At 43.2% G+C, this 23,823-nt stretch overlaps 1 protein-coding gene across 4 annotated transcripts in view; it reads right to left on the bottom strand.

Moving 5' to 3' along the window:
* ncalda (neurocalcin delta a) overlaps window positions 1–23,823 on the bottom strand; it is a 118,351-nt gene that overhangs the window by 21,028 nt on the left and 73,500 nt on the right. The window contains exon 1 of one of the 4 annotated variants that reach the window (XM_071205795.1): window positions 9,552–9,864. The exons of 2 other annotated variants lie outside the window; for them this stretch is intronic. The gene's annotated coding sequence lies outside the window, so the exon portion shown is untranslated. Of the gene's footprint in view, window positions 1–9,551; window positions 9,865–23,823 lie in introns of those variants that run through there. One more of the 4 variants, XM_034101549.2, reaches the window with a different exon arrangement.

Below are 23,823 nucleotides of genomic sequence, written 5' to 3'. Positions count from 1 at the left end.
CGATACACTGATATTTAAGGAGACTGAAGACACTAAATAACCTTTATCTCTATTTTAACCTTTTCAATGTATCCATATACTCATTTTAATCTGTCACACATTTCATCTTTTTCTGTCTTCATACTCTTCATCCATCCCACTTACTTCCTCACAAATCTTCCCGTCTTCTTACTTTCCAATTCATACACTCCTCAACCTTGCTTGTACCTTATTTCCATGACTCTCCATCCTCGGTTTCATTTCATCCACACATGAACAATTCACTCTCTTATGAGGCAATTTCAGTGCAGTTACCATAGCAACATTGGGCAAAAACCACACAGCCATTGATGCAATTTCTGGCTGAGCAGGCTGCATACACACACTCATGGGTACACAGACTATCAAATACACACAATGGGTGGCTGTGGGCTGTGTGTATCTGTGCGGGGGTGCAGGTGTGTGAGGCGAGTAGCAACCGGCCAACAGGGATTGTTTTAACTCTAAACACAACTAAGTTCTTGAGTTATGCTTTTCATGCAGGGTGTACATCAAATGATCCCATTGTTTCAGCGGTCTACTCGGCATGTATCCTTCAGTTCAAGCTTACATCTATTCTTTTTTACATCAATCAATTATAATCATCAAGGTGTTAACTACAACTGACCATACTCATAGAACAAGTAGCAACATCTGTTTGGAAAGGAGCAGAAAGGTTTAAAGGAGGACGATACGTTGCATGATATAAATGGGCTTCAACCACATCTCATTCTGGGATGTCTTAATCCCAGGTCACGAGGATAACTCTCATCATATTAACCTTCGTCCAACCCTAAGCACTCTCTCTTTCACAAAAACATCATCACAATCCTTCCTAAAATAAAAGGACAAAAGATCAAAGATTCAAATAATACCCCATAAGAATACGACTAAAGAGTCCTTCTAATCCGTTTTGATCTGCAGCTTTCCCTCTTTCCCAAAGCTGCTGGAGCAGCTGTTTCAGATGAGAGGGGCTATTGTGCAGCTGCAGCAGACCCCTGTGGAGAAGGAATCTCTGATGGAGAGGCCAGGTAAACAACTGTGTGGAGTGGTTGGGGTTGAAGGGTTAACTGAGAAAAGAGAAAAGCATCTCCAAAACTCAAAATAAAAAACCCACTGTCTCCCAATCTTGTAACAGACCACGTTACACCACTTAACCTGTGAAAAGGTGTCTTTAGAACAGGTGGACAGAGGCTGACCAGCGGGGCACATGGGTTTGAGCTACTTGGACTGAAGCCAGCAGGACCGGTCACCTCCATTCTTCTCAGCCGACCACCATCTCGTTCCCTTCAGCTCATCACAGGCTGAGAGCGGACTAACAGCGTCTGACGTCTTCTCCCATTGATCGGGGTTGCAAGCTGCTGAGCTCGATGCTGCCCACGGTCGATATTTTCAGCTCTTATACTTTTAAATGGCCTCCTCAGCCTTCATTAGGTTGCCATGGTAACAGACCTGATAGGAGGAGGAGGCAAACACATATTGGGCCTATTGATTCAGGAGAAAAAGAGTTAACCAATGAGAAGCAGAAGATGACACACTTCCACAAATCACTTCATAATCAACTTAAGGGTTATGTAATTTCATGTTTGCAGCCACCGTGCAGAGATCCGTCACAGTGGCTGTATGTGTTGTAATCCTCGTAAGAGGTATTGCATACGGATTATACAGCAACCTGACTGTATGAGGCTTGCATTCGATATATGAGCAGGCAATAGCAGAGTAAGCTACTTCTCAGTGACATTTGATGGACTGTTATGAGCATCTTCACGTCCGCTTTGTCCATCAAGGCCGAGTACTCTGAGGATGGGGCTTATTTGTGTGGTCAGTGTGTCCTGGTGAGAGGTCTCTGTTTGCCTGGCGCTGCATCATTGGAACTGCTCGCCATGAAGTACAACAAATCACTAGGTTTTTATGAGTGACTTATAGGATGCAACAGGTGGAAGCAGAACAGTATTTGAGTTATATAGTGGCTGTGCTCTGCTAGCTTCGACAGCTTTAGTATAAAGCACTTTTGGCTACAATATTGATCTCCTGCAATAGTAAACGCAAAATACCCACAGCAATTCTGCAAGTGCTAGGCAACAGTCAACATCCTATTTGATTATTTCTGTGTAAGATATAGAAATGAAAGAATATTAGTGTAAAATACTGAATTGTAGAGCTTTTTAGTTTAAGTGAAATGATTTTGTTTTCATTTACCAGAGAAAATGCTTTAAGCCTGATGACTAACCTGTGTGTGCTGGAGGGAATGCTATATCATACAACACATTTGGCTGGGTATGCTAATTTTAAAACATCCCCAATTCCAATAAATCAGGACAGATGTATGTCTGCCAAGCGAAGTACAGCAATGCAGAAAGAAAAAGAATAGTCAGAAGTCATATGGAGAAACAAACATGCTGGATACAGTCACAATGTGTAAATGAATGCACTCCACTCCCGCAGTGGCTCAGTACGTAGGGGCTTGGATCGCCGGTTCAAGTCCCTGAACATACCTAAATATGGAGTGTGGACTGCTACTTGGAGAGGTCCCAGTTCACCTCCTGGGCCCTGCCGCGGTGCCCTTGAGCAAGGCACCGGACAACCCCCTTCCCCCACGGCTCCTAGTACTAGATTCCTGGTACTAGGATGGGTTAAATGCAGAGGCCACATGTCTCCGTGTGCTCTGCATGTGGGACCATTCCAGAGGGTTTCATCCCTCCCCATATTCTATTCTATTCTTACATGGTCTCAGTTCAATCATTTCAACTGATTTATATCGGCTGCTCTCTGTATGGAATACATCTGAAGTAAATATAATGTCCAGGCAACACTTTTCCATCACTTCAAACCTTTCATACACCAACTGCTGCTGGTTCTGGTCATGCTTAGCCTTTGTTTTCTATAAAGCTGATCATAAAAACAAACTGCCTCCCACTCAATCACACCATTGCCATTAGCATTGTGAATGATGAAGTGGGATGGCTGTAATGTGCCTTATCTGCAATAATAATAATAATATATTTGATTTCTATAGCGCTTTTCTTGAACCCAAGACGCTTTAACTGATAACAGACGTTTGTGGAGCAACCGTAAGAGCAGCTGGGAACGTAAGGCTGTTGCAGAATAAGAGAAAGGTCTATCGTGTCCAACAGTGTGAGAACAAGGATCTATGTTTGACATGCTTGAGCCTGGAGATGGTTCGGATTGAAGAATGCCCCTGGGGGTGCAACAAAGCATGCTCTGCTTCCTGTGGTAGATGGAAATATAGAACCAGGATATAACATCACGGAAAATAACAAACAGAATGGAAGTGACATCACAGTGGAGGTCAGGGGTCAGGATGAACCCAGGGAAGTGGGATGTGTTGAGCAGCTCAAATGTTTCAGACAATTACAATTAGGACATTTCCAAACTGCAGCTGATTCATGCAAATATAATTAGTTTTAGGATTAGAATAACATTTGTTTCGCTGCTGTGATCAAATAATAATTCCATACAGAAATAAAGGACAACTATAGTCTATAACCAAGTCCTTATGGCTTGAAGTGTCTATTGCTTCCTCAGCACAGTGTGGTCTCACGTGATACCAGTGGACTGAAGAAGACATGGCAGAATGGTTTCTGAATACTAGCTAAATACTGAGGCTTTAAGAATAGAGCAGCCAGCAGCTGGCGTGGATCCTCAAAACACAGCAACCAGTCAAAGTCTCTGCTCACAAACCCAGTCAGTTAGGATGAGTGAAGCGCTCAAAGGAAGTCTCAGGACCGTGCAGATAACTCATCACAGAGCAGCAGCGGTTTTATAAACAGTGAAGAAAAGCACTTGTCACATGTGCAAAAGATATTCAAGCACTCGTCTGTGTGGGCTTACAGTATCTCCATCTGTGTTGTGAACAGCTGCCACAACAACATGAGTGCATACAATACAATACCCCCTCTTCATGATGCAATCAGCTTCAATGTTGACACCCAGTGCACAGCTTCAGCAGGCACTTCCAAGGACACCCAGTGCACAGCTTCAGCAGGCACTTCCAAGGACACCCAGTGCACAGCTTCAGCAGGCACTTCCAAGGACATTCTGTATCCAAGTGACTTTAGGATAGCAGTGAGGCATTCACCCTCATTTTTGGCAAATAATTCAAATGCTTTATCGTGAATAATTAATATGTTCCATGTTGGAGTTTCTTTTGTGCTTTATTTAAAGGTCCCATGTCACGGCCATTTCTACTGATCATCGTTGAGGTCCACTCGAATGGATTCACATTGTTCAATGTTCCAAACTCACATTGGTTTCTCACAGCCTCTCTGTGTAGTCTGTGTACTCACTCTCTGTCCTACACGGCTTCTTGGAGCTCCTGCCCCCCCTCCCTGTGAGCCCACTGTGCTCTGATTGGTCAGCTCGCCCACTCTGTTCTGATGAGTCCACCACCGTTACAGCAGAACATCAGTGAATATGTGTTACAATGGCGTTTGTTAGCAAACAGGAAATGACACCAGTAATGACAAACAGATGGGAATGCTGCGTGGGGTCTGGCTGCGTGGGGTCTGGGTGCGTGGGGTCTGGCTGCGTGGGGTCTGGGTGCGTGGGGTCTGGGTGCGTGGGGTCTGGCTGCGTGGGGTCTGGCTGCGTGGGGTCTGGCTGCGTGGGGTCTGGGTGCGTGGGGTCTGGCTGCGTGGGGTCTGGGTGCGTGGGGTCTGGGTGCGTGGGGTCTGGCTGCGTGGGGTCTGGCTGCGTGGGGTCTGGCTGCGTGGGGTCTGGGTGCGTGGGGTCTGGCTGCGTGGGGTCTGGCTGCGTGGGGTCTGGCTGCGTGGGGTCTGGGTGCGTGGGGTCTGGGTGCGTGGGGTCTGGGTGCGTGGGGTCTGGCTGCTGCGTGGGGTCTGGCTGCTGCGTGGGGTCTGGGTGCGTGGGGTCTGGGTGCGTGGGGTCTGGCTGCGTGGGGTCTGGCTGCGTGGGGTCTGGCTGCGTGGGGTCTGGCTGCGTGGGGTCTGGGTGCGTGGGGTCTGGCTGCGTGGGGTCTGGCTGCGTGGGGTCTGGCTGCGTGGGGTCTGGCTGCGTGGGGTCTGGGTGCGTGGGGTCTGGGTGCGAGGGGTCTGGGTGCGTGGGGTCTGGCTGCGTGGGGTCTGGCTGCGTGGGGTCTGGGTGCGTGGGGTCTGGGTGCGTGGGGTCTGGGTGCGTGGGGTCTGGGTGCGTGGGGTCTGGCTGCGTGGGGTCTGGCTGCGTGGGGTCTGGCTGCGTGGGGTCTGGGTGCGTGGGGTCTGGGTGCGTGGGGTCTGGGTGCGTGGGGTCTGGCTGCGTGGGGTCTGGCTGCGTGGGGTCTGGCTGCGTGGGGTCTGGGTGCGTGGGGTCTGGGTGCGTGGGGTCTGGGTGCGTGGGGTCTGGCTGCGTGGGGTCTGGGTGCGTGGGGTCTGGCTGCGTGGGGTCTGGGTGCGTGGGGTCTGGCTGCGTGGGGTCTGGGTGCGTGGGGTCTGGGTGCTGTGTGGGCGGGACGTTGCGGGGCTCGCTGCTCCGCCTTTGAGGCTCGAGGAGCGGACAGTGTGAGCTGGATTACTGGTGTCGTTTCCTGGTTGCTGCGAGGGGTCTGCGAGACATTGTGGAACTCAGCCTGAACATACACTCACAGCCAGGCAGTTCGCCACACACTCACAAGATAAGGCTGAGTGAGTGAGTGAGTGTGTGAGTGTGAGTGTGTGTGTGTGTGTGTGTGTGTGTGTGTGTGTGTGTGTGTGTGTGTGTGTGTGTGTGTGTGTGTGTGAGTGTGTGTGTGAGGACTGAGGAGCTCTACAGATTGGTCCATTTGGTCGTCGTTACGTCACTTAGACCAGGAAGAAAAGAATGGAAAAAGAGAAATGTCCAACGAGGCGTTCTGGGGCAGCACAGACAGGTCTTCTCTGTGTTAGAGTTGTACTCGCTACAGGGTGCACTTTGAGGGGTTGAGACTCTGCAGACCGTTCACATGCAGAAGCTACAGAACAACAAGGGGACGGTGATAACCGGAAAAGCATGACATGGGACCTTTAACAAGGCAGAATTGTTTTTTTTAACCTGTGTCGTCATCCCTTATGTCATTTCTTCACTAACCCAAAAACGATGCTTAGCGACAATGAGTGCTACTTTTGCTCTACTATTCATTTTCAGGTGTTTTTCCCCAAAAGATTAGATTTGAAGTTAAATGAAGTTAGGAGTGAATGATTAAATCCCTAATAAAGGACGTCCTGCAGAATCCTTCCTTCATTAAGTGTTCATGTTCCACATCGGGACAGTGACTATGGACTAAGCCTCAACGAGCATGAAACACACCTCGGCCCAGTGAGTACAGACGACAATCTAAATGTAGCCTTTAAGAAAGTCTGTTTGACTATTGTGCTTCCTTTTAACCATGTGACCAAGTAAGGGAAGCCAGATACACAAGAACAGGACTATTATAACTGAGGTGATGCCTATCTATTTATTATTAAAGGACATTATAACATAATTATCACAACTGAATGAACCTCAATTAGGTTTCTGTCTAATTAGGGAACACACATTGTTAGCGTTCAGTCACGTAGTTAATGAATAATGTTGATAACCGTTTGATTAACTCAAATCATTCTCAGTGACGGCAGCAGGGAGCTGTGTGGCAGTGGAAAGTACCACCAACAAGTACACGCTCCAAAGTGACAGCTCATTGCAAAATAACTCCTTCTTTTGTCTCTTGTGTCCAGCATGAGATGACAATGTGTGTGAATTCCTCTCTGAAAATAGAGCATCTGTTTCCCATAGTTCCTCTGAACTAATGCATGGGAGCGTAGAGGCAAGGTTGTCCTTTAACTGGGGGCACACTCTCAAAGCATTCCTTCTCATTGGGGCTGCATTTCGAATGACCCATGACCCCTTTATAAAGGATGCTTTCTGAAAAATGAGTCGAGCTAGAAGGACCAGCTGTCCCTCGAACGCACCACTAACGGTCTGTCTGCCCCCCCTCAGAGATGGCTGCTTTCACAGGGCAAGGGACATTATTTATGTAGTGCTGCTCTCAAATCATTTCATGTCCATAAGATCTTTATAGGCCAAATGTAGCTCAACAAATATGTGTGTGTGAGTGTGTGTGTGTGTGTGTGTGTGTGTGTGTGTGTGTGTATGTGAAAGAGCTTTTTCAAACCTTTTCACTCTAAACCTGTTTTCACTTCACATTGTATCCATATGCTTTACAAAATGCTTTATTATTGTTATTAATTTATCTTAAGGTTTCTCTCGTTACATTGTGATCTGCCACACACATTTCTGCTGGCTGCAGAGTGAATGGAGAGAAATGAAAATGTCTGTCTCTTCTCTTATCTCGGAGAATCTCTCTACCTCTTTTTTCCATTCGTCCCTAGTTTCTGTCTCCCTCCATCATAAATCATCAGTTACATAAACTGCCTTCAAGTCAGTCCCCCAGTGTAACATGAGACTCTTAAGTACAACACAGGATGTTATAGAACCCTGGCCCATACGCTTCTGCTAAGCTTGTTTGTTTCACAATTAAACAGTTTCCCTCAGGTTTTCTTTTCCAAACGTCTGTAGGCATAAACTCAACAGATACACACATGCCTGTGTATCTGTGGGCTCTGTGGCAGAATACAACTTGGAGGGAGGCGAGGCACCTTTGTCCATTATGGGATTTTATTGGACTTAAAACCAATGTAACACTTGACACACACACACACACACACACACACACACACACACACACACACACACACACACACACACACACACACACACACACACACACACACACACACACACACACACACACACACACACACACACACACACACACACACACACACACACACACACACACACACACACACACACACACACACGTCGAGAGAATTATATACTGCTGCAGGATGTCAGACAAAGCTACTGGTTGCATGCTAGTGTGTGTGTGTGTGTGTGTGTGTGTGTGTGTGTGTGTGTGTGATGTGTGTGTGTGGGTGAGAGTGTGTGTGTGTGTGTGCGGTGAGTGCGAAGCAGTGGCTCTATTTTTTCAGGGTGAATGCCAACACATCCAGCTCACAATCATTTGATAACAATTTGCTTATGCACAAACACGACAGTATTATTCTGTTCGACAGACGTTTTCTTTCTCTGAACTCAAAATGGCTTCATGTGGTATTTATGCAGCTCATTTCACAACAGGAAGACACTTCTGAATGCTGAACCCTCAGGCACACACGACACATGCCACTGCTTCACACAGACAGAACACACTGAAGGATGACTAATGCGAGTCTAAATTCATGTTACTAAAAGTAACATGAATTTGCTTCTTTGATTCTCAGTAAAGAAAAAAGATCTTATGGAACATTAAGATAGAGGTCACAAAGGAGTATTCACCATTTAGGAGATAAGTGAAGGATCATCTCTACTGAACAATTCATTAAAGTCCATTATGTAACTGCATTTAGCTAACCTAATGCACTGTTAAAATACAAATAATTATATTCAAATAGGGCATGAAAGGTATGTCAGAAAAACCTCAATCCATTATTAGAACTGCAACTGCAAATCCGTGTCCTCATCTAAGCATTTAAGTGAATGGAGTCAGTAGATATCCGGGCCTAGGACACTTCAGGCAGTGACAAAGACCTGTTACATGCTCTTGGCTCGTCTCCACTTCATTAAGGAGGCCCTGCTGTGGCTGGAATGAGAGGAAGAGATAAGGTCTCAGAGAGAAGTGTGGACAACTACAGGCAGATCCCAACCACTTGTTATGCACATTTCCCTTCCTTTCCATCCTATTTAGGCGAAATGTGGGCTGGCATGCCATTGTTTGAGGCACGCAGGGAGGTGTGTGTGCATGTGGGTGTGTGTGTGGGCCATTAGGGTTCTCAAGCTTTTCAGAAGATTCCTGAAAAGAAAAGGAAAAATGCTCTTATCCAGGCCCATTTCTGAATGTCTACAACAAAGATAATATAATAAGCCAGATAACCTAAGAGTTATATTGTTTCTGCACATACCTCTGAGGCTTTCCCATCCTCTCTGAGGGGGGCAGGTGGCAGCTGCTCTGCCCCCTGCCTCTGACTCTGTAGCAGACAGAGCCAGCAGCAGCCCACACTACTGCCTCTAACATTAGCAACGCTCCAAGAGGAAAAGCCATGTGGAGCTGCCCATCACTTCCAACTACACAATGTGATCACACTCTTCTTCTTTCTCCATCTTTGCTATCATACATACAGAAAACAGATCGGCTGGGAAAGAAAGCTACGAGCCTCAACGCTCATCATAATAATGGATCTCCCTTTGGAACCTTAAACATCACATTAGTTTCCTATCTTTGACTCCTAAGTTTCGATAAATGATTAAAGGGGGACACAAAGAGTTCCCAAACTGACCGTCCTTCCCTCTTTGTCTGGGAAACGTAGCTAAAATACAACTTCCCTTCTGCGCAAGAATGTGACTGAAACTTATGAAGTGAAAGCTCTTCTTTACGCAGCCTGACTTACTGAACGCCCCTCTGGAAGCAACCACTCGCTGTTAAAGCACACACAACACACAACGAGAACACACAGGAAGCTTACCTCACTTTACAGCGATGTACAAGCCGCTCAGCAATCCATCACCCAGCACTATCCCTCAAGACTACGTTGGTGGGAGCAGCTGGAGCAACAGGCGCGAAGAAATGAGATCACCACGGAGAAACAAAGATGAGAGCAAGAGAGAACGTGAGAGAGAGCAAGAGAGCGAGGGGGAAAGAGTAGCAGAGGGGGGAGGAGGAGAAGGACCGAGTGACCGAGACAGAGCTAACGGTGACTGACAGACGAGCAGAGACTCCGAGTCTGAGCAGGAGGTTTGCCGATAGCCAACACACTAACTCGCTCCTCTGCCTGCCTCTCCAGGTTGACGTCAGAGCGGTCACATGACCCCGCTCTGGTGTGGAGGGGAAATGAAAGGGGAGGGGAGACAGAGAAAGACACGGAGAAGCCTATGTTGCCCTGGTAACAGGCACACTGCACTGCAATGATTTCAATAGGTCATCTGACACACACATGCACACACAGATGCACGCACACAGGTTCTTACATGCAGACACATGTAGACAAAAAGTCTTTACGCTGATACGTGAAGAAACCCTTTAAGAAAGTGATACAAAGCGCATCAGATTTCCTTTGAAAAAAAAAATGGTTTACAAAAAAAGAAAAAAAGGCAGTTAAAGAAGGAATGTGCACCAGACAAACGGCCAGACAAACGACGCTCTCAAACGGCCTCTGAATAAGCATTATGTTCTGCTCTTTACCCCAGGTTTGTTTGAACTGTAAGGTATGGCCTTATTGAGGAGCAATGGTGCACATTAGGCGCATGTTATTGTATTGTTTGGGTCTTTCGAAGTTACTATAGAACACAATTCCATATTTTGTCATGATTTGGGTCAAATATTGAAAAGCTTATTTTGCCAGAACAAGAGTTCAGTTATTAGAAATGGACTTTCCCTGTTCGTCACTCTGAAAGGCCCAAGCATGGTTAGGCCTTCATGTCTCCAGTGGTTTCTCTCAAGAGATGACTGAGAAGATAACAAAGGTATAAAGAAATATGGAGAAGAAATTAATAAGAAACAAATACACTTCATTACTTTAGGGAAGTGGGGAATAGAGAGACTGGAGTTCCAATTGCATTTTATTTCATTGTTATGATAATACTGTGGGACAAGCTGAGGAACAACACCTGAACAACAATATCAGATTTCAAGAATAACACTTTGATTATCAGCCAATCAAGAGGGGGATAAGGTTATGATCACGACTTCATGCCTCATTAGCAGAGTGCAGACTCTTTGGGTAGCAGTGTCTGTCAGAAAGATTACAGAAAAGTATATCTTTACACAATAACAGACTAATACTCAAGTAGGGTGGAGGCTGCATAACTGTCAGTGAATAATTAATGAAAGCAATATTTTATACACTTATTTGATTTCTTGCCGGGATAATGTTGATACAGATGAAGCTACAACCAGCAGCTTGTTAGTTTAGCAACAATAGAAAATACCAATCAACCACATTTGCCATCAACGCTGGCAAATCTTCCTTTTAACATAAACACTGGAAACAGGAAAATACATTGTTTGGCTCTTTCCAAAGTAAAACAATATTTACTTGTCAGCACCTCAGTTCACCAAGTAACTCAATATATATATATTTATATATATATATGCGTTACACTCCAGAAATATACAGTCACTGCTCCGAGCCAAGTAATCCTTCCCCTGTCAAACCGCAAACTGTTATTTTCACACTGTGGTTTTAGTACAAATTTAACAAAAAGCGGCATAGAACGTGTTTCCTGAGAGGTGCAGCTATCAGCTGTTTACCTTTATGCTTAGAGAGCTGGCAGTTGAGTAATTCAGAAAAAGCACTCCAAAAACAAATCTAATTTGAGGTTAGTCAGTTTGCCAGTTACAGTGCATAAACACAAAAGGAACTGAATATACAATTTCTATTGACATTATAATGGCCTCCTTCTTTGTCTACAGACATCCAGACACAGAGACATTCTGCAGCATGTTAATACTGTATATGAGGGGGGCCACAGTCTGAAATGTTCTCTTGCAGAAGGATAATGTATCCAAACAACAAATTGCATTGCTTATTGTAATAGTACAAAGAGTGATACCGACAGCCTTTTTGTCCCTGATAAATACTATTTTGTGTTTTGTTTTTTTATCCATTCCATGAATTATTTTAAGTATTGCATTTGGCGCATTCACACCGAGTACTTTTCCCACAAAGGTTCCTGAGAACTCTTTAGTTCTCATGAACTAAGTACAGATCGCGTTCACACCGGAAAAAAGTCCCTGGGGGTGGATTAGGCAAATGAAGCCGCTGACGTCACTTCTTCTTCTTCTGCTTTGGGTTTACTGGCAGGCCGCAAACAACTTCACGGCGTATACTGCCACCCAAAGTCCCCGGCCGGAAGTCCCTGGAGTTGGGGACTGGCTTCAGTAGAAGCTGCTGGGAGTCCCAGTCTCTCTGCGTTTCTGCGCTGGGCTAATGCTAATAATGCAATGCGAGGATAATAAAATGGCGGCTTCACAAAAGTTTTTGGGAGTTTTAGGGGGCGTGGTTTGCATTCCGCCCAGCCAATCAGACACAGGAACCTTTTTCTCCCACGAAAGTCCCTGCTCTTTAGCAGGGACTGAAAAGGGGGTAAAAAAGGTTCTCTAGAACTAATTTAGTTCCTGGGACTTTTTGGTGTGAACGCAACTAAATCGTGGTTCTCAGGAACCTTTGTGGGAAAAGTACTTGGTGTGAACGCGCCTATTCAGTGATGCAAACACAGGTATGGTGAAAAGAGAGAGAACTATTCGAAGCAGAAAAAAAACAGCGTAATATACCATCTGACAAAGGCCTGTGCTATAATGCTTCAATTCACTGGCTATTCTTTATAATATACTCAGATCAATAGGAGACGGAGATGTTAAGTTAAAAATCAAGGGTTTTTATTATTATTTACAGCAGGGGTGGGGAACCTTTTTCCTTTACATTTTTTCAACATCCTCCGAGGGCCGTACAAATTATTGAACTCAACCTCTGCTTAAAAAAACTAAAATCACAGCCCATTCATTTCGCCTTTCTTTCATGCTGTGTAAAGAAAAAGCAACCTCTTCATCCAGATATCTCACCATGACTCACGCATGCACGTGCACGGTGTGGCGTGACCACCAAAACAGAAAGATATGGACGATGAAGATGTGTGCAAATGTATTTAGTATCCTATCCATGTGAACATGATTTAAGTGGGGGGGACCTAACCTCCTCTAGGGGGGTCCGGGGGCATGCTCCCCGGGGAAGATTTGTTTTTAAATATTGAAGTTAAAAGCATCAATCTGGTGCACTTTGAGAGCAACATGAGGAGATCTATGGATACATCTCTCAACACCCATTTGAAACAGAACTGTGAGCAGATTTGTCTTTTTGGATATTTTACAAATCACTCCCCCTTTAAACTCTATTCTTGTTATTTTTAAGAAACTTTTTTGTTACTGTCATATAGTATTTTATACCTGTTTTTCATTTAGTCTCTAATGTCTCATTAATAACTATATTGATCACATCAAGGTGTGCCTTAACCTCACTGAGCTGAGGTTATTTGAGCCTCTCAGGAGAGAGCTCTCTTCCACCTGGTTGTAGAAAAAGCTCTTTAAATTCGTTAGCATAGCTAGCTAACCAGATGCTAACAACAACAGATCACCACTGAGCTGACAACTAAAGACACAGCCACGCAAACACTGCAGCATGTGTACGGCTCCTTATGGGTATTTCAATATTTGAAGAGCTGGAGCGGCGTTTCGGTGCTCTCCGTCAGCACTCAAGTCTACACTCCTTTCAGACGAGACATAACCACGTGAAGACCAAGCGGCAAACTCTGGGGAAGAGCCGGGAAGCCAATACGGAAGTGCCACACACTGCAGTTCATATATTGGCCGATAGGCGATGGCTGCAGAAAGGAGCAATTTCCATAGACCCCCATGTTAAAATGCCCAACTTTACAGCGGAAAAAAACATGTTTCTCTCCCTGGCTCCATACATTTTATTATCGATATAGTTAGATTCCACCTTCATGATTATGGATCTGTGAGTGAATTGTTTTCTAACGCGACCCTTTTATTTATATTAGGTCTTAAAGTTTGTGCATACATTAGGGCGTGGTCACTTTGATTGACAGATACGTGCCTCACTGTCAGCTAACAGCAACTTGTCCACTCTGCTAGGCTACAACCATAGAGGCTACAACGTTAGTTAGTCATAGTACTGTACTTGACCCTTTAGCTTTAGCCGTGTTCGTGGTGATATACCAGACAATTAAGATGTCGTGCTGTGCGCTTGAATGTACTAACAGAACTTCCAAGAAGTCTACTCACAGCTTTTTTCGGTGAGTAAAATGATAATATTATACATGTTATCCCCGTTAGCAGGTGTTTGTGTGCTTGTTAGCTTAGCTTGTTATGTAGCTAGCTAAGGACGTAACCCTTTATGCATGTGTGTGTATATATATACAGTTTAGTTTATGATTCAGCCTTGGGTAAGACTTTTATAGTCTATGGCTATGACGCCCATAATGCTAAATGGGAGCAAATGTTAAAAGGGGACCCAATTATCCCAGTGGTGGCCGCCGGAGTCCGCCGCCGAAGCTAACCGGAGCCGTAGCTAGCCCTTTGCGGCTCCGTTAGCTTCGGCCAGCGGCGGAGCCCGGCGTTATAACTGGAGATCAAGGAATGCAGCGAAACGCGGACTTGGTTCGCCTGCAGCCCGCTATAGTATTAGCTAAATAAATGATGTTGAACAAGGCTTATTAAGCTGAACATCGCCACAATTGTTCTGCTATGTATCGGTACTTATTTTATTTTATTAACGTGTGAATGACAAGCATTAAGAATAACAACAAATAGCTATTTATCTTGCATATTATCTCGTTTGATTATGAATGTAACGTTTATATAGTGGAACTACACTGTTTTATCAAACCAAAGTGCCACGCAGTAACTTGGTAGGCCCATGCATGTATTTCAGCAGGAAATGTGCAACCTAGATTACATTTACCAACACAGACTATATAGAAATATTTGTAAAAGTTGTTCATGCGTTATTAAGTGAATATGGCATTAACCCTCCTGTTGTCTTTGGGTCGGTTTTCATGTATTTTTGAATAAAGGTTTCCTTTCGGTGATTCAGACAGGCTGGACCAGTGGGTGCTGAACATCCGGAGGAATACATGGACCCCCAACGTTTCTTCTCGCCTGTGCAGTGAACACTTTGAGAGTCATCCCTTCAGCACGGACTCATGGGTACAGATCCTTTTTTTAAAACAAAATAACTTGGTTCTATTTGTGAGTGTAAATTGTTGTTACTAATTAAATACATGTTATACATTATACAATGCTAAATAATTGTTATGGCACAGCTTGCACACCAGTGATGAGTAATGTTCTTTTTTATTAAAGGCCAAATTAAGATGTTGCCAGTTAAGTAAAGAAAAATAGAAATCGATTTGTTTGCAAACCATCACATTTCTCTTGAATTTATGCAAAGACTCTTTATCATAGATAGAGAATTGCCATTTCCCCCACATACTCTATGTTAAAAACAGATGAATTATATTACCTTTTTTTACATTATTTTAATAGCAACATTCATTCATCTGTTGTCATCTTATAACTTATTTATCTTAACAGCTATCACTGTAAAAAAAGAAAGATTTAATTTAATTTTACTATACAATATTTATCTTTACATTCTGTTCTTGCATATGTCTTATTATATTTACGTGTATATAGATTTCTGCCTGCACTAATTTATTATTCTTAATTTAATTTTGAATTTCTTTTATTGTTTTATGTCTTATATAACTGTTGCATTGTTGGAGGAGCTCGGGTCAGATGATTTTCATTGCCATTCCCACACTGTAGCCTATGTGCTATGACATAAATCCTTTGAATCTGAATCTTGGAAACACGTAATTGTTGAATGGATTAACTGCATAGTTAACATGTTGGCCCTCTATTGTCTTTTATAATGCACTCTTACATTTAAAACAACATTATTCAAAAGAAAGTTGAATATCTACAGACCTCAAAAAGTTATTTTATGTGTTTTTGTTTATTATTTTTATTAGGGAAGGAGATGCCTGAAAAACACTGCCCACCATTTTCTATTTCACCAATGGCAAAGAACAACAGCTTGGAAGGAGAAGCAGGTGAGTAACAATGACGAGGTAAGTGACACTCCTAGTTCGACTGTTAATAGCAATGAGGAGGTTGCAGATGTAGACCATGGTAGTGGTGAAAACAGTCTTGCTGCTGATCAGAGCAATATCATTATGATACAAGGCATGCCTGAAGAAGCCTTTGTTGTTCCACATGTGGAGCGTAATGACATTCCAACAGCCAATGCTTGTGAGGAGGGTGTTGGTTTGGGCAGCAGCAGCCAACAAACAAAACAAATTGGAAAACAGGCAGACTCCGCCTCTGTTCACTCTTACACTTGGGCTTTAAACTAAGACGGGTCATACTGAATAGTTTGTGCACACATTTCTAACATGTGATCTTTCTTTCATGTAGGACGCTTGAGGGAAGTTGCAACGCCTCGGCCAATGGGATGTCTTCTCCACGTGAAAGAGATTGAAGGCATCATTTATAACTTGAGACAATTTTCCAAAAGTTATGACTTGTATTGGCTTAGGCAGTAATGGATTACATCTAACACGAATCAAGATCGTATAGAGAAAAATGAAAGTGTAATCCTTAGTTACATAGGAAGAGATGTAATCGGATTAGTTTTACTTTTTTTAATAATAGGGAAACTCAGGATTACAATCTTATTCAAAACCTAAAAAGAGCAGATAGTGGTTGTTGTAAAATGATCAAATGGTATCTCTTCTCTGGAAGCCGTACTGTTCTGGAGGATAATACTTTCATTGTGAATCTCTACACCTACTGCCTGAATCTGCTTTATGGTATTATATTATACATTTTAAGTAAACAAATCATATTAATATTTCTTCTCTCCTGTGTTTATTTGCATTGCATTTGATATTGAGGTAATCCAAAACAAAAAGAAAGTTATCAGGTTACATTACTTTTATATCTTGATACTCACATGAAGTTACTGGTTGTGTTTTTGGCAAGTAGCCCTCCCAAGCCTGTGCATAAGTTATATCATTTTAATTACTGATACAGTTGTTGCACATCTTTAATTTATTTTGTAGTGTACTTAAAGGGATAGTGGAAATTGAACCCCAAATAGTTTCGTTTTAACTTATATACAAGCATAATTACGTACCAAAACAATCACACCTGATTAAAAAAATATAATAATTGCCTTACGCATGTTAGAAGAACTTTATTGCAGCTTCCCCGAACTTTTTTAGAAACGAAATGATCGAGTCAGCCAAACCGGAAGTGAGGAAAACTCAGGAAGACGAAACAATAACAAACCATGGCGTCTATGCAGAATGAACGTGGAAGGGCAAATATACCAGACAAAGAAGAAGGATTGTACGAGGTATCCAGTGATGATAGCGAGTCAGAAACATCCTCTCGGCTTTCCTGCGAAAATGTAGTTTTAGGAACTGAATCTGAATCCGGTTCAGTAAGCGACGATGGTGAGAATATTGAGCCAGACGATGGACCATTACGTCCTTATTTGTTCGAGCCCGAGGTGATGGAGTTAGTTCACGGCATGGGCAATGGCGAGGATGACCAGGACCAGGCGCCATATGATGCACCCCTACGCACACATAATCTTGACTGGTAGGTCCCTAAGCATAGCTCACGCTAGGCGCTATATTATATATTGCAAAAGTTGGCATGCATGCACTGTAGGCCTATGGCTATGCCCGAGGATGACTGCATGTAGGGTACATTTCATAACATACCAGGGTCAGGTTCACATAAATTATCTTGTCACATTTATTATTGTATATGTAACAGCCTTATGGGCATTAATTACATGAATACATTTAAATGAATTGTATACTAGCATGATATACAGCTAGAGCCAATCGGTCTTTTGACGTAGTATGGTCCTAATCCTAGGCTAGCCAGGCTGCCTGTCAAGTGTAGGCTGTACTCACAGTACTGTTAGTCTATCATGTCTATATGATGACTGTATGTAGGGTAAACTTCAATTTAAAACAACATCAGCTGTCCATTGAGTGCTGCTTCAAAACCAGATTGTCTTCACTTTGGACATTTGAAACATCACAAATTAGGTTAAATGAATGATAGAAAGTGCATTCAAACAGAACAGTACACAGAACGGTACACATTCGACACTGTGTACCGGATTATCGGATGACGAGGCCTCCGGTCGCCTAATCGACAGGCAATAAATGGCGTTGTACACAATGGTACAGGCTAATGATGCATTAAATCAGCCAGAAAACATAATAAAATACTCGTGCCTCGTCCAATGTTTGTGCCCGTCTTCCTTTGTTTTCGTCATCACCCGAAGATTCCCGAAGTATTTCGTTTCATTGAGAGGGCGTGGTCGGGAGCAGTAAAATTGAAAATAAAATGAAACTAGGCGCATTAAATTAAAAAAAATGGTTTATTATGCTTATTTTTAATAAAAATACATAAGTTAAACCCAAAATTCGCGGATTTCCACTATCCCTTTAAGTCATACAATGATTCGAAACCTTTACTTTTCATAAAATGCAAGATGTAACTTTCAATGTGGCTTGTGTATTTATCACATTTTCAATGTAAATAGATCTGATTACATAAAGAGTAAAAGCACAATCTTAAATGTTGACAGTTATCATTTTCCTATGCTTATTGTTAATGTAGTGGTGTTATGAACAAAATGTTGTCCTAAAGGAAATTAAGATGTTTTTTATTTGTTGACAAAAGATTTAAAGTAGATGCTCACAACATGTGGGAACATTTATAGAGAAAAAATGTTCTATTGTAAAACAAATATTTATCTGCATACTGAACAATTTAGAAACTCTCTAAAAGGTATTATCTTCTGTGACGGTACGACCCTGTAGGGATTGTGGGTATTGCACTTCATAATTACATTCTATGGTATGCTTATGACATTGATGCCAACATACATGGGACTAGGGGAGACCTTCCTGTTGTTTGCATTGTCACTGACAAATGACAGTGTAGTATTCATTGTCAAGATTTTGTGTTTTTAAACTTGGGACTCTTTTCAGACTGCTCCGGCTTGGGAAAAGATTTGAGCCTTAATGTGTAATGTTTTCTGTATTGTATGGTAAGCTTATCCTTTCATTTGATAGTCCCATTTGGATGTGATAGCTAACATTTTCAGTAAGCAGTAGACAAAAGAAGTGAAAATATGAATGTAATTTATTTTCAATATTTACATAAATACATAATTATTTTAACAAATAAAATAACAAAAAACATCATAACAAATACAAAATAAAAGGTTTGACAGACAGCCATGCCCAGCATGGGCCTGGAGAGCTGCAGAGTCCATTGGGGGAAGAGGGGGGGTGGGATGTGGGGAAGAGGAAGAGCAGCCATGTTAACAGTGTTATGGCTACAGATGTAATATCTAACTCAACATTAGCCATGACAGTCTGGGCTTAGCAAGGGCCTTAGAATACATACTCTAAAGGCCAAATCCAAAAACAGTGATACTGACATTTTAGCAGTTCACAGTCTTTGGAGGTGGTCTTTCAGGCAATTGGCTAGTGACTTTACAAAAAATATCATTTCCCCAAGGGGTGAAATTAACTCCATCTCGCAAAAACAGCCCAGGACTGTCATGTCTAATGTTGGAGTGGTCAACAATGGCACCATTTAGGCTATGAACAAAAGTAGCCATAACACTGTTAACAAACTTCCGGGCCTTGTCCATTTTGACAGGATTTGCACCAGCCCTCCACCGGCGCCTCTGGTTCATCTGGGAGAGCATGATCTTCATGCCAGGGTGCCGATGGTGAAGCTGGTGCAGGTCCTCCTTCATCTGGTTCAGCAACTGAACACTGGGCACATCCCCCAAGTCATTGCCGCCACAGTGGATGAGGAGGACATCCGGGACTGCTCTTCCTCGCGGGGAGTAGGAAAAGAAAGGGAGGACACCTCTCCAGCGCAGTCTACCCCAACCGAACCAGCACACCCTCAGGTCGAGGCCAAGGTTGCTGCCGATGGTCTCTGTAGCTCTCTGGGCTCCATGCCGGACATAGCTGTCTCCGATTATCCATACAGTCACTATGGGAGGAAAATAAACGAGAGCAACAAATGCTTCAGATCATGAGGAATATCAAATCAATTATAAAGGGTTTCTCATTTTGTTCCTTTGACAATAACATGCAAAATAACTATGAAATCACACCTGTATGGTTAAAAGTAACAAGAGAGCAAAACCTCAAAAAACAGATTAACAGCACACAGTTTATATATATATATATTTATATACTGTGTGCTGTTTATCTACAATTGTGCACACATGTATATGTACATATATGTATAGTATGTTTGTGTGTAATGTCAACCATCTGAAGTCATGTAAAGTAAGCCAGGACCATCAACTTACAGGTTGTGCAGTTTGGCGTGGAGGAGGTTGCCATCTTCATTTTTCTTAATGCTGAAATAAATAAAAATGGTTTAATCAATATAAAAGCACCTTTCTTTTTCTACAGTCATATTTCATTAATCACATTTAATTCACGCAACACTGGCCATATCTCTGCTAGTTTACAAAGTTTAGTTACAAATGACATTTATATTTGAAAAACGGTGAAGCACTTAAAAACAATTGTATAGTGTAGGTTCAAGAACATTTAAATCAAAAGAACAAGTTTTGTAAAGTTACAGGGTATCTTACCTTCAGAATATGCCGGGAACGAGGAGCAGTGACCTCAAGCTGGGTTGTTAGCATAGGTTGTTAGCTTAATACTGAATAGAGCATGTTAGCTTAGCTTCTTAGCCTGAGCTAGGTCTGGAACGTCACGCTCGGTGGCAGCAGGTCCCACCCTGTCCAACCTCGGCTCCGCCTCAGCACCGCCTCTTTGCCCTTATTTGGAGCAGGCGGGAGTTAGACTCTGACGTCGCTGTCGAGCCGTTAGTGGCCGACTCCGCCTACTAAGGGCTTCACGGCAACTCTGCAGAATCCTATGGGTGACGTCACGGACCCTACGTCCATTTATATATACAGTCTATGGTGAAGACACGTTACGCTTGTGTTGTGTTCAAGGAACCTGTCCTTGGCCAGGAAAAACAGGCACACGCTCGTTTAATTATTTTGCAATCTAGATTTCTTCTTCTTCTTTGAAGTGAGAAGTTGTGTAATTCGTGGAGAAGCAAAGAGTTTTCGTTTTGTTGAAGGGGGGGGGGGGGTCCTTCAGTCCGTCCGACTGAAGGATCCCCCCCCCCCACCAAAACGAAAACTCTTTGGTTCTCCACTTATTACACAAGTCACCCAAATCAGCGTTAAAAAAGCGGGAGGCGCCGAAGAGGGACTAATTTGCATCACTGTGCATTAAGTAGAACAAGTGCAGGCTTTCCAACAGTAAACTCATACGTCAAAATGTCACCAAACTTCCTCTTCCAAAATGTGCTGTGCATTGTGTCAAGTGTATCTGGGACAGGGCTTGAGTGTCAGACAAAGACTGGGAGAGGGAGGGAGGAGGGTGCTAAGGCCACACACAGCAGACCCTCCTCACACCATCCTCCACTGACCTGTGAGTCTCAGAAGCTTTGGGCTGATTTCATTAATCTGAATAGCATCTGCTGGCTGCCTGAATGGAGCACCATGGGGCCCAGATTAGGGTGGGGTAGTGTGGAGAGTGGGGTGAGTTCAGCCAAGTAAAACACCCCCCCCACTGGACTGCTACAGTAGGTACGTACAGAGGGTGAGCAGTACTCAGATACTTAAAGTAGAAATACCAGTGTTAAAAAAACTCAGTTTTAAGTGAGAATCCTGCATTCAAAACTAAGTAAAAAAAGTATAAACAGTAAAAGTAAAAGTACTCAGTTAGCATAAAGGCCCATTTCAGAATAATATGTTTTATTGGATTATAATTATTGATGAATCAATGTGTTCATAACTCTTCTGAGTGGCATTAAAAGCATGTTGCATAAAGCCTTATTATCACATTAACTTTGACAGCCCTAATAGAGACACAAGTAGAAATGCCACACAGGGCCGAGACAATCAACAGAACAAAGACATTTAATAATGCCTGCAGCTATCAAGACTGCAAAGATCCTGCTGTGAGACGAAAGTGAAGAGGGATCAGATGCTGTATGATACTGAAATAAGTTAGAAAATTGGTGTAGGGATGAATTATTTAGATTAAAGTGTCCTGGATTAGAGGGTTAACTGATGATGCCCAAAGGTGGATATAATAGGCGCGTTCACACCGGAGTACTTTTCCCCATACTTTTCCCGTTTAGTTCCGTTAGTACCCCTTATGTCGCATTCACACCAAAAAGAGTACTTAGTGCCGGGAACTTTTACCCCCATTTTTAGTGCCTGCTAGAGAAGTGGTACCAAAAAAGTACCAATTTCTATTGGCTGGGCGAATAGCAAACCACGCCCCGTAAAACTCTGAAAAGTTTTGTGAAGTATTGTATTTGTGGCATTAGCATTAGCCCCGCGCACCAACGGAGAGAGAATAATTTATGGCAACACAAAAAAAAACATGGGAGCGATGAAGATGAGGAGGTGTCGGCGTTCCGGCGATTTACTCGGAAGGCTTCAGTAGAAGCTGCTGGGAGTCCCAGCAGCTTCTACTGAAGCCAGTCCCCAACTCCGGGGACTGTGTGAACGCGATTGGTACTTAGTGCCCTGGGGAATTAAGTGCCGGGCCACTAAGTTCCGGCACTTAGTACGGCAAAGTACTTGGTGTGAAAGCGGCAAAGGTCTTGAAAAACAATGTGGAAAAAGCCAATATTAGTATATCCTGTTTTATAAGGGCTGCATTTGAAGGTGAGAGGATATGCCAGTTATCATAAATAAGTGTAAGGGGAAAGTCAAAAGGGAATTCTTTGTTGGTAAATTAGATTATTAAAAAAAGACAAAATGTTGCATTTTTACAGATCAAATATTTGGGACTACAGACCACCTTATATAACCTTTTAACAAGGCCCTTACCAATACTTTTAAACTCCACTCAGAACTATCAGCTTCTGAGAGTGTGTGTGTGTGTTGGGATGTAGGGTGGGTAACCGGGACTAGAGGGAATTCCTTCCTCTTGAAGACTCAGGAAGCAACAGCATGGGAGGAAGAGAAAACAATGTCTCTTTCCAAGGAAAGCCCATTAGGAGCTGTTTCTTGGGTCTCTCCCCACAGTGTGAATGTTTGAGACTCACATCAAAATAACTACATCATTGTCAAGTTTCTAAAATTAGCTATGGGTAGAAAAAAGAAGAAGTCTAAAAACACAAATACAAACTTAAAACAAGCAATACTGAATAATGACAAATGTATGCTTTTGCTTATGGTGGACATATTTCACTGGGCAGTGTGACCTGAAGCTGAAGGTTGGCCTTGGTCATGGTGATCTCAGCAGCTGGGATGGCCGTGTTAGATAAGAGCAGATTATGAATTGGATAATAAGCTCTAAGGGAGGGAAGGCCCTGAACTCTTAACAAGGTTTGAATGTCTTAGCCAACACATGAATGGAAGTAAAGAAGCACACACACGCAAGACACACAGCGGGTAGGCTCTTTTGGGGCAGTGTGTCTAGTTAACAGCAGACTCTGAACAAGCAACATCAGCAGTAAAGCTGCATTCCCATGACACGCAGAGAACATGTTGCCATTGAGTTTCTTTGAAGGAGCAGTGCTGCCTGACGCAATGCTAGCCTCGCTTTCCTTTAGTGCTGCGCTCAAAGTCAACTTATTTCAACTTTGATCCGCTGACCTTTCTATGCACAACAAACGCGATGATAGCTGAAGTGTTATGATCCGTATGAGTTTTCAACCTTTTTATTTACACCTGTGTCTTGTTCCTGTGATTAGTCTTGTGTGCATTTAGGTTCTGGTTTTTCTTTCTGTGTCAGAGTCTTGATGTTGTAGGAAGTTATTGCTCTGAGAGAGTTTATGGGCCCTTTCTCATTTCATCAAATCCCCCTCCTCGACTCCTCGACTCCTCTGTCCTCCGGTAGTGACCCGGAAATGAATTTTAGCGCGCCATGTTGAAGGACATCCCATTTCTCTAAATGCACGTCGAGGACCGAGCATCGAGCATCGAGGAGGCTCTCTGGAGGAGCTCTAACCGAGGATACACTGATGGGTCCTCCACGGTCCTCCACGGCTCCTTCGCGGATGCATTTCCGGGAACAGAGATGTTTCAAAGAGTCGTGACGCACGGCCGG

This window comes from Pseudochaenichthys georgianus, chromosome 16 (genome assembly GCF_902827115.2).
Source record: "Pseudochaenichthys georgianus chromosome 16, fPseGeo1.2, whole genome shotgun sequence".
NCBI classification, from domain to species: Eukaryota; Metazoa; Chordata; class Actinopteri; order Perciformes; family Channichthyidae; genus Pseudochaenichthys; species Pseudochaenichthys georgianus.
The sequence above is the reverse complement of the archived record's forward strand: the minus strand, read 5'-3'. Positions and strand labels throughout refer to the sequence as shown.